Here is a 6,000-nt window from a genome sequence, read left to right on the forward strand (position 1 = left end):
CAGGTCGGGCAGTATCTGTGGAGAGAGAAACAGAGTTAATAAAAACAGCGAGTGCTGGAAATACTCAGCAGGTCAGGCAGTATCTGTGAAGAGAGAAACAGAGTTAATAAAAACAGCAAGTGCTGGAAATACTCAGCAGGTCGGGCAGTATCTGTGGAGAGAGAAACAGAGTTAATAAAAACAGCAAGTGCTGGAAATACTCAGCAGGTCGGGCAGTATCTGTGCACACAGAAACAGAGTTAATAAAAACAGCAAGTGCTGGAAATACTCAGCAGGTCGGGCAGTATCTGTGGAGAGAGAAACAGAGTTAATAAAAACAGCAAGTGCTGGAAATACTCAGCAGGTCGGGCAGTATCTGTGGAGAGAGAAACAGAGTTAATAAAAACAGCAAGTGCTGGAAATACTCAGCAGGTCGGGCAGTATCTGTGGACACAGAAACAGAGTTAATAAAAACAGCAAGTGCTGGAAATACTCAGCAGGTCGGGCAGGATCTGTGGAGAGAGAAACAGAGTTAATAAAAACAGCAAGTGCTGGAAATACTCAGCAGGTCAGGCAGTATCTGTGGAGAGAGAAACAGAGTGAATAAAAACAGCGAGTGCTGGAAATACTCAGCAGGTCAGGCAGTATCTGTGGAGAGAGAAACAGAGTTAATAAAAACAGCAAGTGCTGGAAATACTCAGCAGGTCGGGCAGTATCTGTGGAGAGAAACAGAGTTAATAAAAACAGCAAGTGCTGGAAATACTCTGCAGGTCGGGCAGTATCTGTGGAGAGAGAAACAGAGTTAATAAAAACAGCAAGTGCTGGAAATACTCAGCAGGTCGGGCAGTATCTGTGGAGAGAGAAACAGAGTTAATAAAAACAGCAAGTGCTGGAAATACTCAGCAGGTCGGGCAGTATCTGTGGAGAGAGAAACAGAGTTAATAAAAACAGCAAGTGCTGGAAATACTCAGCAGGTCGGGCAGTATCTGTGGACACAGAAACAGAGTTAATAAAAACAGCAAGTGCTGGAAATACTCAGCAGGTCGGGCAGTATCTGTGGAGACAGAAACAGAGTTAATAAAAACAGCAAGTGCTGGAAATACTCAGCGGGTCGGGCAGTATCTGTGGAGAGAGAAACAGAGTTAATAAAAACAGCAAGTGCAGGAAATACTCAGCAGGTCGGGCAGTATCTGTGGACACAGAAACAGAGTTAATAAAAACAGCAAGTGCTGGAAATACTCAGCAGGTCGGGCAGTATCTGTGGAGACAGAAACAGAGTTAATAAAAACAGCAAGTGCTGGAAATACTCAGCAGGTCGGGCAGTATCTGTGGAGAGAGAAACAGAGTTAATAAAAACAGCAAGTGCTGGAAATACTCAGCAGGTCGGGCAGTATCTGTGGACACAGAAACAGAGTTAATAAAAACAGCAAGTGCTGGAAATACTCAGCAGGTCGGGCAGTATCTGTGGAGAGAGAAACAGAGTTAATAAAAACAGCAAGTGCTGGAAATACTCAGCAGGTCAGGCAGTATCTGTGGAGAGAGAAACAGAGTTAATAAAAACAGCAAGTGCTGGAAATACTCAGCAGGTCGGGCAGTATCTGTGGAGAGAGAAACAGAGTTAATAAAAACAGCAAGTGCTGGAAATACTCAGCAGGTCAGGCAGTATCTGTGGAGAGAGAAACAGAGTTAATAAAAACAGCAAGTGCTGGAAATACTCAGCAGGTCGGGCAGTATCTGTGGAGAGAGAAACAGAGTTAATAAAAACAGCAAGTGCTGGAAATACTCAGCAGGTCGGGCAGTATCTGTGGAGAGAGAAACAGAGTTAATAAAAACAGCAAGTGCTGGAAATACTCAGCAGGTCGGGCAGTATCTGTGGAGAGAGAAACAGAGTTAATAAAAACAGCGAGTGCTGGAAATACTCAGCAGGTCAGGCAGTATCTGTGGAGAGAGAAACAGAGTTAATAAAAACAGCAAGTGCTGGAAATACTCAGCAGGTCGGGCAGTATCTGTGGAGAGAGAAACAGAGTTAATAAAAACAGCAAGTGCTGGAAATACTCAGCAGGTCAGGCAGTATCTGTGGAGAGAGAAACAGAGTTAATAAAAACAGCAAGTGCTGGAAATACTCAGCAGGTCAGGCAGTATCTGTGGAGAGAGAAACAGAGTTAATAAAAACAGCAAGTGCTGGAAATACTCAGCAGGTCAGACAGTATCTGTGGAGAGAGAAAGAGAGTTAATAAAAACAGCAAGTGCTGGAAATACTCAGCAGGTCAGGCAGTATCTGTGGAGAGAGAAACAGAGTTAATAAAAACAGCAAGTGCTGGAAATACTCAGCAGGTCGGGCAGTATCTGTGGAGAGAGAAACAGAGTTAATAAAAACAGCAAGTGCTGGAAATACTCAGCAGGTCAGGCAGTATCTGTGGAGAGAGAAACAGAGTTAATAAAAACAGCAAGTGCTGGAAATACTCAGCAGGTCGGGCAGTATCTGTGGAGAGAGAAACAGAGTTAATAAAAACAGCAAGTGCTGGAAATACTCAGCAGGTCGGGCAGTATCTGTGGAGAGAGAAACAGAGTTAATAAAAACAGCAAGTGCTGGAAATACTCAGCAGGTCGGGCAGTATCTGTGGAGAGAGAAACAGAGTTAATAAAAACAGCGAGTGCTGGAAATACTCAGCAGGTCAGGCAGTATCTGTGGAGAGAGAAACAGAGTTAATAAAAACAGCAAGTGCTGGAAATACTCAGCGGGTCGGGCAGTATCTGTGGAGAGAGAAACAGAGTTAATAAAAACAGCAAGTGCTGGAAATACTCAGCGGGTCAGGCAGTATCTGTGGAGAGAGAAACAGAGTTAATAAAAACAGCAAGTGCTGGAAATACTCAGCGGGTCGGGCAGTATCTGTGGAGAGAGAAACAGAGTTAATAAAAACAGCAAGTGCTGGAAATACTCAGCAGGTCAGGCAGTATCTGTGGAGAGAGAAACAGAGTTAATAAAAACAGCAAGTGCTGGAAATACTCAGCAGGTCGGGCAGTATCTGTGGAGAGAGAAACAGAGTTAATAAAAACAGCAAGTGCTGGAAATACTCAGCAGGTCGGGCAGTATCTGTGGAGAGAGAAACAGAGTTAATAAAAACAGCAAGTGCTGGAAATACTCAGCAGGTCGGGCAGTATCTGTGGAGAGAGAAACAGAGTTAATAAAAACAGCGAGTGCTGGAAATACTCAGCAGGTCGGGCAGTATCTGTGGAGACAGAAACAGAGTTAATAAAAACAGCGAGTGCTGGAAATACTCAGCAGGTCGGGCAGTATCTGTGGAGACAGAAACAGAGTTAATAAAAACAGCAAGTGCTGGAAATACTCAGCAGGTCAGGCAGTATCTGTGGAGAGAGAAACAGAGTTAATAAAAACAGCCAGTGCTGGTAATACTCAGCAGGTCAGGCAGTATCTGTGGAGAGAGAAACAGAGTTAATAAAAACAGCAAGTGCTGGAAATACTCAGCAGGTCAGGCAGTATCTGTGGAGAGAGAAACAGAGTTAATAAAAACAGCGAGTGCTGGAAATACTCAGCAGGTCAGGCAGTATCTGTGGAGAGAGAAACAGAGTTAATAAAAACAGCAAGTGCTGGAAATACTCAGCAGGTCAGGCAGTATCTGTGGAGAGAGAAACAGAGTTAATAAAAACAGCAAGTGCTGGAAATACTCAGCAGGTCGGGCAGTATCTGTGGAGAGAGAAACAGTGTTAATAAAAACAGCAAGTGCTGGAAATACTCAGCAGGTCGGGCAGTATCTGTGGAGAGAGAAACAGTGTTAATAAAAACAGCAAGTGCTGGAAATACTCAGCAGGTCAGGCAGTATCTGTGGAGAGAGAAACAGTGTTAATAAAAACAGCGAGAGCTGGAAATACTCAGCAGGTCAGGCAGTATCTGTGGAGAGAGAAACAGAGTTAATAAAAACAGCAAGTGCTGGAAATACTCAGCAGGTCAGGCAGTATCTGTGGAGAGAGAAACAGAGTGAATAAAAACAGCGAGTGCTGGAAATACTCAGCAGGTCAGGCAGTATCTGTGGAGAGAGAAACAGAGTTAATAAAAACAGCAAGTGCTGGAAATACTCAGCAGGTCGGGCAGTATCTGTGGAGAGAAACAGAGTTAATAAAAACAGCAAGTGCTGGAAATACTCAGCAGGTCGGGCAGTATCTGTGGAGAGAGAAACAGAGTTAATAAAAACAGCAAGTGCTGGAAATACTCAGCAGGTCGGGCAGTATCTGTGGAGAGAGAAACAGAGTTAATAAAAACAGCAAGTGCTGGAAATACTCAGCAGGTCGGGCAGTATCTGTGGAGAGAGAAACAGAGTTAATAAAAACAGCAAGTGCTGGAAATACTCAGCAGGTCGGGCAGTATCTGTGGACACAGAAACAGAGTTAATAAAAACAGCAAGTGCTGGAAATACTCAGCAGGTCGGGCAGTATCTGTGGAGACAGAAACAGAGTTAATAAAAACAGCAAGTGCTGGAAATACTCAGCGGGTCGGGCAGTATCTGTGGAGACAGAAACAGAGTTAATAAAAACAGCAAGTGCTGGAAATACTCAGCAGGTCGGGCAGTATCTGTGGACACAGAAACAGAGTTAATAAAAACAGCAAGTGCTGGAAATACTCAGCAGGTCGGGCAGTATCTGTGGAGAGAGAAACAGAGTTAATAAAAACAGCAAGTGCTGGAAATACTCAGCAGGTCAGGCAGTATCTGTGGAGAGAGAAACAGAGTTAATAAAAACAGCAAGTGCTGGAAATACTCAGCAGGTCGGGCAGTATCTGTGGAGAGAGAAACAGAGTTAATAAAAACAGCAAGTGCTGGAAATACTCAGCAGGTCAGGCAGTATCTGTGGAGAGAGAAACAGAGTTAATAAAAACAGCAAGTGCTGGAAATACTCAGCAGGTCGGGCAGTATCTGTGGAGAGAGAAACAGAGTTAATAAAAACAGCAAGTGCTGGAAATACTCAGCAGGTCGGGCAGTATCTGTGGAGAGAGAAACAGAGTTAATAAAAACAGCAAGTGCTGGAAATACTCAGCAGGTCGGGCAGTATCTGTGGAGAGAGAAACAGAGTTAATAAAAACAGCGAGTGCTGGAAATACTCAGCAGGTCAGGCAGTATCTGTGGAGAGAGAAACAGAGTTAATAAAAACAGCAAGTGCTGGAAATACTCAGCAGGTCGGGCAGTATCTGTGGAGAGAGAAACAGAGTTAATAAAAACAGCAAGTGCTGGAAATACTCAGCAGGTCAGGCAGTATCTGTGGAGAGAGAAACAGAGTTAATAAAAACAGCAAGTGCTGGAAATACTCAGCAGGTCAGGCAGTATCTGTGGAGAGAGAAACAGAGTTAATAAAAACAGCAAGTGCTGGAAATACTCAGCAGGTCAGACAGTATCTGTGGAGAGAGAAACAGAGTTAATAAAAACAGCAAGTGCTGGAAATACTCAGCAGGTCAGGCAGTATCTGTGGAGAGAGAAACAGAGTTAATAAAAACAGCAAGTGCTGGAAATACTCAGCAGGTCGGGCAGTATCTGTGGAGAGAGAAACAGAGTTAATAAAAACAGCAAGTGCTGGAAATACTCAGCAGGTCAGGCAGTATCTGTGGAGAGAGAAACAGAGTTAATAAAAACAGCAAGTGCTGGAAATACTCAGCAGGTCGGGCAGTATCTGTGGAGAGAGAAACAGAGTTAATAAAAACAGCAAGTGCTGGAAATACTCAGCAGGTCGGGCAGTATCTGTGGAGAGAGAAACAGAGTTAATAAAAACAGCAAGTGCTGGAAATACTCAGCAGGTCGGGCAGTATCTGTGGAGAGAGAAACAGAGTTAATAAAAACAGCGAGTGCTGGAAATACTCAGCAGGTCAGGCAGTATCTGTGGAGAGAGAAACAGAGTTAATAAAAACAGCAAGTGCTGGAAATACTCAGCAGGTCGGGCAGTATCTGTGGAGAGAGAAACAGAGTTAATAAAAACAGCAAGTGCTGGAAATACTCAGCAGGTCAGGCAGTATCTGTG

This window comes from Heterodontus francisci, chromosome 4, assembly GCF_036365525.1.
Source record: "Heterodontus francisci isolate sHetFra1 chromosome 4, sHetFra1.hap1, whole genome shotgun sequence".
NCBI lineage: Eukaryota > Metazoa > Chordata > Chondrichthyes > Heterodontiformes > Heterodontidae > Heterodontus > Heterodontus francisci.